This window comes from Drosophila miranda (genome assembly GCF_003369915.1).
Source record: "Drosophila miranda strain MSH22 chromosome Y unlocalized genomic scaffold, D.miranda_PacBio2.1 Contig_Y2_pilon, whole genome shotgun sequence".
Lineage (NCBI taxonomy): Eukaryota > Metazoa > Arthropoda > Insecta > Diptera > Drosophilidae > Drosophila > Drosophila miranda.
The window spans coordinates 6422865-6435456 of record NW_022881614.1 but is presented as its reverse complement, the minus strand read 5'-3'; the positions used below and the strand labels follow the sequence as shown (position 1 = coordinate 6435456).

At 47.8% G+C, this 12592-nt stretch overlaps 2 pseudogenes; one reads left to right on the top strand and one right to left on the bottom strand.

Moving 5' to 3' along the window:
• Positions 1 to 57: 57 nt before the first annotated feature.
• LOC117192955 lies at positions 58 to 4692 on the bottom strand (annotated as a pseudogene).
• Positions 4693 to 7323: 2631 nt separating this feature from the next.
• LOC117192954 lies at positions 7324 to 12460 on the top strand (annotated as a pseudogene).
• The last annotated feature ends 132 nt before the right edge of the window (positions 12461 to 12592 follow it).

Genomic DNA, 12592 nt, shown 5'->3' with positions numbered 1-12592 from the left:
GTAGAGGGAAGACGGGAAGGATGAAACATTAAGCGCGATATAAACAGCGTAAGCAGCTTTAACACAATACTTCATATTATGTTCGCATTTGCATTTATCCTAGATGCTGCTACGTTTAGTAAAAAGTCTCCAGCTCCAGCCAGCTTCCAGGGAATCGCCTGAGGAGGTATCGCCGGGCAGTTTCGAGGAACGCTACCAACGAGACCAGAGGCCATATGTACCACCAGAAGAAGACTAATCTGCAAAGAGAACCAATGAGGGGCAGCCGGAGGCAGGAGGAAGACGAACGCACTCTTTGCCCCCAACCAGACGGAGGCAGTGTGGAAAATCCACGTGGGGCACGAGCACGCAAAGGCAAATCAAACGAGGGGGAACGTGTAGTGGCCAGTGAAGCAAACCCAGATTAAATTCCCTAATAATTTCCCAGATATAAAGCAGATTCAAATCACGCGCCAACTTGATTAGTTCGAACACCAAGGCTTTAAAAACAGCTACTTCGAATATGGAGCTTTAATTGCTCGAAGGTTCTTTTTCGTCTCTCGAGACCGAATTCCATGGAAGGGTCCCGTTAAAGCTCGTCTATGCCGCTTAAGCCGACAGCGACGGTGAACACGCGGATCAATTCCATTTTTCTCCCAAAACACTTCGGTTGTGCCTGTGCCAATAGTGGCAAACTCTAGTGGAAGTTCACGTGTCCCTGTATTACATAATACATACCAAATTACATAACTGCAAGTCGGCGGAGAATCGACTAAAAAGCAAGATCAAGCTATATTGTGTGGTGAAAGTGCAAAGTGCTACGTAGAGAAAAAGAAGGTGATTATAGAGGAAAGCAGGTTTGGTACATTCACTGAATTCCGAATCTATTACAGAATCTCTTGGTCACTGGAGGTCTGCCGTGCTTTGGCGCTCTCACGCCTAACCCCCCACGCAACCTCCAGTGTCTTATTTTTGGCCGCTTCGAATTACCAGCGTTTCCGTTGTACGGACGATCTGTATCGACTTTTGAATGCCCTCTAATCGTATCTTGCGAGATGCAACTCAACAACCTTGATGCGGAATCGACAACGCCTAGGAATTAAAGTGGAAATTTATGTCAGCTAAAATTGTGCAGAAGATGTGAATACAAGATCAGGAATCGGAATCTAGGGTGACCTGGGTCGTGGACAACATGTGATCATCGATTCGTGAGTACGAACATACCCGCGAAATAGCAGGGTATAGCAGCGGTGCAGCGTAATGAAAGGGAGAGCGTGATAGCTCACACGCCAAGAGCGAGCTTTCGTTCGAAGAGAATTCGGACATATGCGTGCGTATGCACACACATATAAACGTGCATTAATTTGATCATCGACATTCTCTTTGCTTTGTCTTGTTCTTTTCTTTTGCTTGCATTCTTGTGTTTGCACTTCAATTAAATTTGACTTTAAATGTAAAATCATATAAACATATACAGTTATATTAAGGAATATCTTTCCTATAGAATTAATTTCTTTATCATATGTCTTAAGTCCTTTCCTAATCAACTCAATGTTAAGCCTTGATTCACTCTGACAATGTCGGCCAAAATATCATTCTTTAATTCTTTACTATTTTTATACCCGATACTCAAAATGAGTATTGGGGTATATTAGATTTGTGGTAAAAGTGGATGTGTGTAACGTCCAGAAGGAATCGTTTCCGACCCCATAAAGTATATATATTCTTGATCAGCATCAAAAGACGAGTCGATTGAGCCCTGTCTGTCTGTCCGTCTGTCCGTCCGTCCGTCCGTCCGTCCGTCCGTCCGTCCGTCCGTCCGTCCGTCCCCTTCAGCGCCTAGTGCTCAAAGACTATAAGAGCTAGAGCAACGATGTTTTGGATCCAGACATCTGTGAAATGTCACTGCTAAAAAAATATTTCAAAACTTTTCCCCGCCCACTTCCGCCCCCACAAAGGACGAAAATCTGTGGCATCCACATTTTTAAAGATACGATAAAACCAAAAATGCAGAATCGTAGAAGTCATAGCAAAACTGAGCCTACTACTACTGAACTACTAAGTCAGTATGGCTCTCCTGCGGCAGACGCCGCTAATATTGAACCACACGACAAAGAGTGGGTGCGAGAGAGACAGAAAATCAGTCTGAGCGTGACGTCGGGCGCTGCGTGGCCACTGCAAATTGATTTCTTGCTTTTGGCTCCGATCTGATCCAGATTCAGCAATCTGATAGATATAGTCATTATCTATGAATCATTATCTCGAATGTGCAATATTGTGGATGCAACAGATTTTCGTTCTTTGTGGGGGCGTAAGGGGGTGGGGCGAAATTCTGAGATATGCGTTTTATAGTGAGATCTAACAGGAGTGCGGATACCAAATTTGGTTACTCTAGCCTTAATAGTCTCTGAGATTTGTGGATGCCCCAGATTTTCGTCCTTTGCGGGCCCGGAAGGGGGTGTGGCGAAATTTGGACACGAAACGGTCAAGGTCAGATATCACAGGAGTGTGGATACCAAATTTGGTTGCTCTGGCTCTTATAGGTTCTGATATCCTTGAACTCATATTTTGCAATTGGCAAAACAAACCATGAAACCTGTGTGTTAGAGAGAGACAGAGCAAGAAAGAATGAAATTGTTTTCTTGATTCTGGCTATAATAATTATACGATCTGGTTGAGATTTTACACTCTAGATTCTCTACGATTCTGCGTTTTTGGTTTTATCGTATCGTTAAAAATGTGGATGCCACAGATTTTCGTCCTTTATGGGGGCGGAAGTGGGCGGGGCGAAGTTTTGAAATATTTTTGTAGCAGTGACATATCACAGAAGTCTGGATCCGAAACATCGTTGCTTTAGCTCTTATAGTCTTTGAGCACTAGGCACTGAAGGGGACGGACAGACGGACGGACGGACGGACGGACAGACGGACAGACGGACAGACAGACAGGGCTCAATCGACTCGGCTATTGTAGATGCTGATCAAGAATATGTATACTTTATGGGGTCGGAAACGATTTTTTCTGGACGTTACACACATCCACTTTTACCACAAATCTAATATACCCCAATAATCATGTTGAGTATAGGGTATAATAAACGATGGCCAGGTTCAGGCAAACGTTGACTTAGCAGATTGGCATGTCCGGTCCTGGTCAACATTAGATTGGTGCACTGCCCAGCGAGGGTCATCTGGCAAATGGCGGATACTTGACAGTCCAAGCGCTGGCGAGACTTTGGACTCTGCAGGAAATATCGAAGCTTGTTAAATAAAATATGATTCACTTGTACTTGGCGTAAGATTTACCCATTCCGGGCCATACGAATCAGTTGTCTGTGACCGTTTCGTCATACCACTTAAAATTGAGGCCGACCAAAGTTCTGGGCAGGAAGCCGTTGCGGGCCATAAACAGGAAGTACATGATAAAGACATCCGCAGCCTCTATGATACCCACCAGGATGCAGGACACAAAGAGCAAGCTAAGCGCGGGGAATTCGTGTGCAAGGACAAGGCTGATGAGAACCAGTACTTACCGTCTATTCCACAGGAAGTCGTCGAAGATCTTTGGCTTCTGCTTCATCAGCTTCTCCTCGGCCCTCTCGAGAGCAGGGTCAGGCCAGGCAGCTGTGTAAAGGAGTATGTTCAATCAGATAGCCCATCCTCTCAGGGAATTCTCACCAAGTTCACGAATATAGATATGATAAACACTTGCATGACGAATATGCGGAGTGGGATCTTGACCAGGAAGAAGGACACGTGCACCAGGATCAGGGCCGTGTTTGTGGCCAGACAGTAAGCCAGTGCCTTCTTCGTGTTTTCGAACAGCAGGCGACTCACCTCGATGGCAGCCACTAGCTTAGAGAAGGTGCTGTCCGTCAGAAGGATGTCGGCGCCGAAGTGGCTCGTGGTCGAGCACCCAGACTTGGCCACCCCCACATGGGCGCGACGCAGGGCGGGCGTGTCGTGCACGGAGTATCCCATGACGGTGACCACGGAACCCAGCCGCTGGCAGGTCTCAACTATCATGTGGTTCTGCTCCACGTTAACCATCGTGGGGGTGGGCAAGACCCGCCGTTCTCGAGCCGGATCTTGTGCACTGTCACGTGGACGTGGTCGATGCTGTTGTAGCTCAAGTTGGCCACCTTCTCGTGGTCGCGACGCAGCTGGTCCACGTTGGGAATGAAGGTTAGACCGAACTTGAGCAAAGCACTGTCATAGCTGCTCCCGTAGATGCGCTTCTTTTCCACGGGCACTCCTACCGAGCCCGGACAGAACACTGCATCGTTGCACAGCAGCGAGGACCGGATGAGCTCTATGAATCGCGGCCCCAACTCCTCTAGGTTCAGGTTCTGCGCCCGCAGCAGATCCGCATCCACGAATATCTCCGACACACGCATCTGCTGCATGGTCATTGTGCCCCTCATGTCCGCGCAGATCACTGTGGACAGCCCCAAAGTGCTGACTGCCTCCAGGTTCCGCACGTAGTATTCCTTCTGCTTTAGAATCCTCTGCGTCCGCACCAGACCCAGAAACAGGAGGCTGGGCAAGAAGAGCGGGATCAGGGCAATCGCCAGGCACGTGTTCACTTGGGACGTGGTAATCATGGACTGTTTGTCCGCCGATAAGGTGCACAGCACCACGAAGAACAGAAAAATACCCACCACGATAGCGTAGTAGGTTACCTATTAGTAGATAAGTGGAAAGGAACTTATCGGAAAGCCATTCATATACCCGAAAACCCACCTGATGAAGATGCTTTCCCACTCGGCTGGGCGGACGTCTCTCCATGTTAAGGCGTGCCATGACCCCGACCTCTGAGGCATCACCGCAGGCAATGGCCAGTCCCAGACCATAGCCCTGCGTTGCGTGGCTGCAGCCAAAACCCACGTTTCTGGAGCCACTGGAGCAGAGGAATGTGCACTTTATGTCCTCGTTTTCATTGCTGCGAAGTAAAACACAGATAAAACATGCATTTGCATATAAATATTTATGTGTTGCGGAGTCGTCAAGAAAGTGGGGTAGGTAGGTCTAGTCTGTGCGTATCTTTACGACAAGTGCAAATTGGTTTCTTCAATGGAAATTTTTCAGCCTTTCTGTAATCCAACTTATTTGTGGTGTAAAAGAGATTCAAAAACCAGATGAAGAACTACATCTAGATCAAATATTGAGGAAAATGTTCGTATCCCAGCCTCTAATTAATGCAGAAACTAGTCAGTCTTTAATTTAAAGCTATTTCAACGATATTTTGCAACTGTTTTTTGCAATACATATGTATTTAGACCAAAAATAGGTATCGCGATCGAGATATACATACATACACACATACATATGTATATACGAATAGAAGCATATGCATGAATATTTCAAAAACATTTCCATCCGAGCAAATATAATTATTAATTATAATTAGAACCGAATTTTAACATTATTAAATATTTCCTTTATACAAATGTCCATACTCCGGTTGATAAGCAACAAGTCTTCAAATACCAGCAAAATTTTTTTCTTGACATTTTTTTATACCCTATACTCAAAATGAGTATTGGGGTATATTAGATTTGTGGTAAAAGTGGATGTGTGTAACGTCCAAAAGGAATCGTTTCCGACCCCATAAAGTATATATATTCTTGATCAGCATCAATAGCCGAGTCGATTGAGCCATGTCTGTCTGTCCGTCTGTCCGTCTGTCCGTCCGTCCGTCTGTCCGTCTGTCCGTCCCCTTCAGCGCCTAGTGCTCAAAGACTATAAGAGCTAGAGCAACGATGTTTTGGATCCAGACTTCTGTGATATGTCACTGCTACAAAAATATTTCAAAACTTCGCCCCGCCCACTTCCGCCCCCACAAAGGGCGAAAATCTGTGGCATCCACAATTTCGACGATACGACAATCGTAGAAGATGACTATATCTTCTAGAGTGCAAAATCTGAACCAGATCGTATAATTATTATAGCCAGAATCAGGAAAACAATTTAATTTTTTCTCGCCCTGTCTCTCTCTAACACACACGTAGCATAGCCGCTTAGAGTAAAACATTAGCGCCTAGATCTCAGAGACTATAAAAGCTAGAGCAACAAAATTTGGTATCCACATTCCTAATATATCGGACCGAGACGAGTTTGTTTCAAAATTTCGCCACACCCCCTTCCGCCGCCGCAAAGGATGAAAATCTGGGGATATTCACAAATCTCGGAGACTATTAAGGCTAGAGTAACCAAATTTGGTATCCGCACTCCTGTTAAATCTCACTATAAAACGTATATCTCAAAATTTCGCCCCACTCCCTTCCGCTCCCACAAAGGACGAAAATCTGTTGCATCCACAATATTGCACATTCGAGAAAACTAAAAACGCAGAATCATAGATAATGACCATATCTATCAGATTGCTGAATCTGGATCAGATCAGATAATTTTTATAGCCAATAGGAACAAATCAATTTGCAGTGGCTACGCAGCGCCCGACGTCACGCTCAGACTGATTTTCTGTCTCTCTCGCACGCACTCCTTGTCGTGTCGTTTAATATTAGCGGCGTCTGCCGGAGGAGAGCCATACTGACTTAGTATCGGGTATAACTGTAGAGTTGCGGTGTCCGCAGCAACTCACAACGTTCCCCCTCGTTTTAACCTTGTCTTAGACTAAATACAAAAGAGTAGGAATACTTAAAAGTAGTTAATCGTGTAGAAAGTTTATTCATCAATGGGACTATGTGGGCAGAGCTAAGAGTCATAGTTAGCCAGAATTATTAAACGGAATATCAAAATTAAGCAATAGGAACGATTACTTTCTCATGTGTTTTTTTTTTATTTTTCGCTAAAACCTTTTTTCTTAGAAAAAATTCAATAAAAGCGATTAGTTCAAATTAGCATATCTTTTAGAAAATTGATCTATCAATGGGATAAAACTTTGTGTTCAGGTATGGAAGTCTTAGCTAGATGGTAATATTCCACAGAATATCAAAATCTAGGAATATGGTTTCGAATTCGTGACGGAGAACGATTAACCCATTGTAGGCCAAGCTATTTTAATATTCCACCGAAAATAATGCAAATTGAATAATTTTAGCGCAGTTCAGGTGAAAGATATCGTGGTTTTTTTTAAATAAAAAGAAGATTGGCACAGGTCTACAAGAAAAATGTACAATCAGTAATATTTTCCGCCATTTACCTCAAGTCGTTTTAATGTTTTAATAAAGGGGGGCTAAGTGGGCTAAGTTTGATTTCTTATCGGTACCGTTCATCTGCTGTTTTTTAAATACCGCCGCGGTCGTATTGGACCCGTGTGCTTTTGAAAAGCACCTGTTGTTCGTCGCTGCTTGGTTGCTTGCGAATTTCGTTCGTGTGTGATTTCGTGATATATAATAAGCGCCAAGAGCCCCATACCATACCGCAATCCGAGCACAATCGAAACCGTTGGCAAGAGACTTAGTTGGACACCAAAACCAATGTGCTCCATTTCTTCCATTTGAACAGACGGAATCTCTACAAGCACACGCCACACGACCGCATTTATTATCAGTGCAAATGTCTGCTACAACAAGTGGAAATAAGTATTGTTTTGCCATTGATCGTGGCGTCACCTTCACCGACGTACTATGCATTTGTCCGGGTGGCAAGGTGCGCACCATGAAGCTGCGGTCGGAGGACCCAGAGCGGTATAGCGACGCCCCCAGAGAGGGCATTCGTTGCATACTGAAGGAGGAGACGGGACAGGAGCTGGCTGCCTCTGGCCTGGTCGACACCTCCAAGATCGGGTGGGTGCGCATGGGCACCACGGTTGCCACGAATGCCCTGCTAGAGCGGAAGGGAGATCCCGTGGTGCTGCTGGTCAACAGTGGCTTCAGGGATCTGCTGTACATTGGCAACCAGGCAAGGCCGAAAATCTTCCACCTGAACATTCGCAAGCCGGCGAATCTCTACCAGTCCGTGGTCGAGGTTGATTGTCTCATTGTTCCCGAGCAAGCGGATCGCTGTGAACTGAGTAAGTGTCTCCACTCGGAATCCAATCGCACTCTATAATGCAGTCTCTTCTAGATCACAGCTGGAAGAAGCTCGAGGGTGTGGCCAGTACAAAGTACTTGGAGGTGCAACCCGTGGACGTGGAGGCGGTACGTGCCTCCCTCACAGCTGCCCGCGATAAAGGCGTGTCGTCTGTGGCCGTTGTGCTGGCCCACAGCTACGCCTGTCCGGTGCACGAGCTCCAGATCGGAGCCATCGCCCGCCAGCTGGTCTTCAGCCATGTGACACTCTCTCATCAGGCCATGCCCATGTGTCGGGTGTTGGCTAGAGGCTACACGGCCTGTGCGGAGGCCTATTTGACGCCTCATGTGGACCGCTACCTGGCGAGGTGAGTGCTTCTAATACCCTCTACTGTAATGGCAACAGATGAACTAACAATCATGATCGGTTTCATTGTTGCACAGAACATATTTTTTGGCTCTACCTTACAACACCCAATACCCACAATATAGTTGATCATTCTGAAGTCCTTATCACAGTTCCCAAATGTAGTCTTCTTTTGCCAGTCACCTACACAATATACCCTTGTGCGCAATAAATTTAAGGGTATCGAATGAACGGGCACACTGATAGAACGAGTGTAACAGTGATGGCTAGAATAAAGTGCACGCCTTTTAGAGGCCTCTTAGAGGAACCTCTTTCCAGTTAATTCCCATTTATTCTTCATTCATTGACGATTAACCTACTTCCACAGCTTCAAATCTGGCTTCGACAACCAGCTGGCCGGCGTGGATGTGCTCTTCATGCACTCGGATGGCGGCCTGACCAACATGGAGAACTTCCGAGGAGCCCGCGCCATCCTCTCTGGCCCCGCTGGCGGTGTGGTGGGCTATGCCCTGACAGGGGCGCGGGAAAAGAAGCTGCCACTGATCGGTTTTGACATGGGAGGAACCTCAACGGATGTGTCCAGGTATGCCGGCAGCTACGAGCACGTGATCGAGAGCACCACGGCGGGTGTAACGATTCAGGCTCCACAGCTGGACATCAACACATTGTGGCAGCGGGTGGAGGATCGGGGCTGTTCTTCCGCTCCGGAATCTTTGTTGTGGGTCCAGAGTCGGCGGGGTCGCATCCTGGGCCCGCCTGCCTTGACGCAGTCGAGGGGCTTGGACACGGCCAACCATGTGCTCTCCTGTTTCGGAAGAGCCGGAGGACAACACGCCTGTGCCATTGCTCGAAATCTGGGCATTGCCAAGGTGACTCCTTTAATGGAGCATGAAACGAGGGGGAACGTTGCGGACACCGCAACTCTACGGTTATACCCGATACTAAGTCAGTATGGCTCTCCTCCGGCAGACGCCGCTAATATTAAATGACACGACAAAGAGTGCGTGCGAGAGAGACAGAAAATCAGTCTGAGCGTGACGTCGGGCGCTGCGTAGCCACTGCAAATTGATTTGTTCCTATTGGCTATAAAAATGATCTGATCTGATCCAGATTCAGCAATCTGATAGATATGGTCATTATCTATGATTCTGCGTTTTTAGTTTTCTCGAATGTGCAATATTGTGGATGCAACACATTTTCGTCCTTTGTGTGGGCGGAAGGGGGTGGGGCGAAATTTTGAGATACACGTTTTATAGTAAGATCTAACAGAAGTGCGGATACCAAATTTGGTTACTCTAGCCTTAATAGTCTCTGAGATTTTTGAATATCCCCAGATTTTCGTTCTTTGCGGGGGCGGAAGGGGGTGTGTCGAAATTTTGAAACAAACTCGTCTCGGTTCGATATATTAGGAGTGTGGATACCAAATTTGGTTGCTCTAGCTTTTATAGTCTCTGAGATCTAGGCGCTAATGTTTTACTCTAAGCAAAGCCGCCTATGCTACGTGTGTGTTAGAGAGAGACAGGGCGAGAAAAAATGAAATTGTTTTCTTGATGCTGGCTATAATAATAATACGATCCAATTCAGATTCCGCAGTCTTAAAGATATGGTCATTCTCTACAATTCTACGTTTTTGGTTTTCTCATATCTTTAAAATTGTGAATGCCACAGATTTTCGTCCTTTGTGGGGGCTGAAGTGGGCGGGGCGAAGTTTTGAAATATTTTTGTAGCAGTGACATATCACAGAAGTCTGGATCCAAAACATCGTTGCTCTAGCTCTTATAGTCTTTGAGCACTAGGCGCTGAAGGGGACGGACAGACGGACGGACGGACAGACGGACAGACGGACAGACGGACAGACAGACAGACAGACAGCAATGCCACGCCAAGCTGGCGGAACAGGGATTCCGTCAGATCAAAATTGGAGCCCTTCCTCCACTTGCGCTATGAAGGAACCGATGGCGCCTTGATGTGTGCCCCGACAGCTGGCAAGGATTCGGCGGCTCAGTCCCCTCTTTTGACGGCCTATGGAGACTTCCATGCCACATTTCTAAAGCGATATCGCACGGAGTTTGGCTTCGTGCTGCAGAACAGACGCATCATCGTTGATGACATCCGTATTCGCGGTCTGGGCAAAAATGAAACGCCCCCCGAGTCCGAGATTAAGCGTAGCTCAGAGACCACACCCCCTGCTGAAGGTAATTCGCGTATTTACTTCGATCAGGGCAGCATCGATGCCCCCATTTACCTGACCAAAATCCTCTTGGGAGGCCACCAGATCGCCGGACCCGCAGTGCTGATCGATCAGTTGTCTACGATCATCGTGGAGCCAGAGTGCGGTGTCCAGGTGACGGACTTCGGAGATCTCATAATGGATGTGAAGACCGGTGGCAAACACGGAATCAACGCGGAGCTAGACCCGGTCCACCTGAGTATCTTCAGCCACCGCTTCATGTGCATTGCCGAGCAGATGGGACGGGTGCTGCAGCGCACTTCCATCTCAACAAACATCAAAGAGCGCCTGGACTTCACCTGTGCCCTCTTCGGGCCGGATGGGGGTCTGGTCAGCAATGCACCCCATATTCCGGTTCACCTGCCATGCAGGAGACGGTACAGTACCAGCTGCGGGTGCGCGGCGATACTCTGAAGAATGGCGATGTTATTCTGGCAAACCATCCCTCTGCTGGCGGTTCGCATCTGCCCGACTTGACCTACCTCACCCCAGTTTTCTACGAGTATGAGTAGTCTTTGATCGCATCTGGGAAATCTCCCACTGAACGCGTCCTTCCTTTACAGGAGTGCATCGCGACCAGTTTTCTTCGTTGCCTCGCGGGGACACCATGCGGACATTGGTGGAATTACGCCCGGATCCATGCCGCCGCACTCCACATCCTTGGCCCAAGAGGGTGCCGCTTTCAAGTCCTTCCTGATTGTGGAGAATGGACTTTTCCAGGAAAAGGAGATCATCAAGTGCTTGACCACGCCCACAGCAGCCAAGGGAGCTCAAGGCTCAAATCGCCGCCAATCACAAGGGCATCCAGCTCGTGTCGGAGCTAATCGACAGCTATGGCCTGGATGTGGTCCAGGCCTACATGTCGCACATCCAGAAGAATGCAGAGCTAGCAGTGCGCGACATGCTTCGTCAGATTGGTCAGGATTCGCTGGCTCGCACTGGATGCACGGTGCTGCAAGCCAAAGAGTTCATGGATGATGGCTCGCCTATAACTCTAAAGGTTACCATTGACCCGGAGAAGGGATCGGCCCTGTGTGACTTCACCGGGTCCGGAGTGGAGGTCTGGGGTAATTGCAATGCCCCACGAGCGATCACGCTCTCTGCTTTGATCTACTGCCTCCGCTGCATGGTGGGCCACGATGTGCCCCTGAATCAAGGTTGTCTGGCACCAATTCAGGTGATTATCCCGAAGAACTCCATACTGGATTCCTTCGGAAGGGGCGGCCGTTGTTGGTAGAAATGTCCAGACCTCGCAGCGTATCGTGGACACCGTGCGAAAAGCCTTCCGCGTCTGTGGCGCCTCGCAGGGCTGTATGAACAACATCACCATCCGAGACGAAACTTGGGGCTACTATGAGACCGTAGCTGGCGGATCAGGTGCTGGTCCCGGCTGGCATGGAGCCGGCCGAGTCCATACGCACATGACGAACACCCGAATCACCGATCCAGAGATATTGGAACTACGATACCCCATGATATTGAAGCGTTTCTGCCTGCGCACTGATGGCTCCGGCGGGCGGGGCCAATTTAATGGCGGAGAGGGCGTGGAGCGAGACTTGCTCTTCCGTAAGCCCGTTACCTTGTCCGTCCTAACAGAGCGCCGCACCCTGCAACCCTATGGATTGGCGGGCGGTGAGCCCGCAAAGAGCGGACGGAATTTAATCGTCAAGCGCGACGGCAGAGTGATTGCCCTGGCTGGAAAAAAGTGCATCGATGTGGATGCTGGGGTGAGCTTGGAAATTTCGTTGGTTCTCAGCTCCATTTCTTATCCAATCCCTTGCAGGACACATTTGCCATGAAGACTCCTGGCGGTGGTGGTTATGGACACATAAGTGATTCTACGAAAACCGTAGGAAACTCTGACCTGGAGAACGACAAAAGATACCTTCAGGCTCAAGAGTCTGCCTAAAGCCAAAACTAGATCAATTTTATGAATTTCTCTGTTTTTCTTTACAATAAATAAATTCAAGGAAGCTTTTGAATGATCCGCCATTCCATTCTATCGATAGCTAGCGAGTCAACTTATCGTACTAGTGCTTGC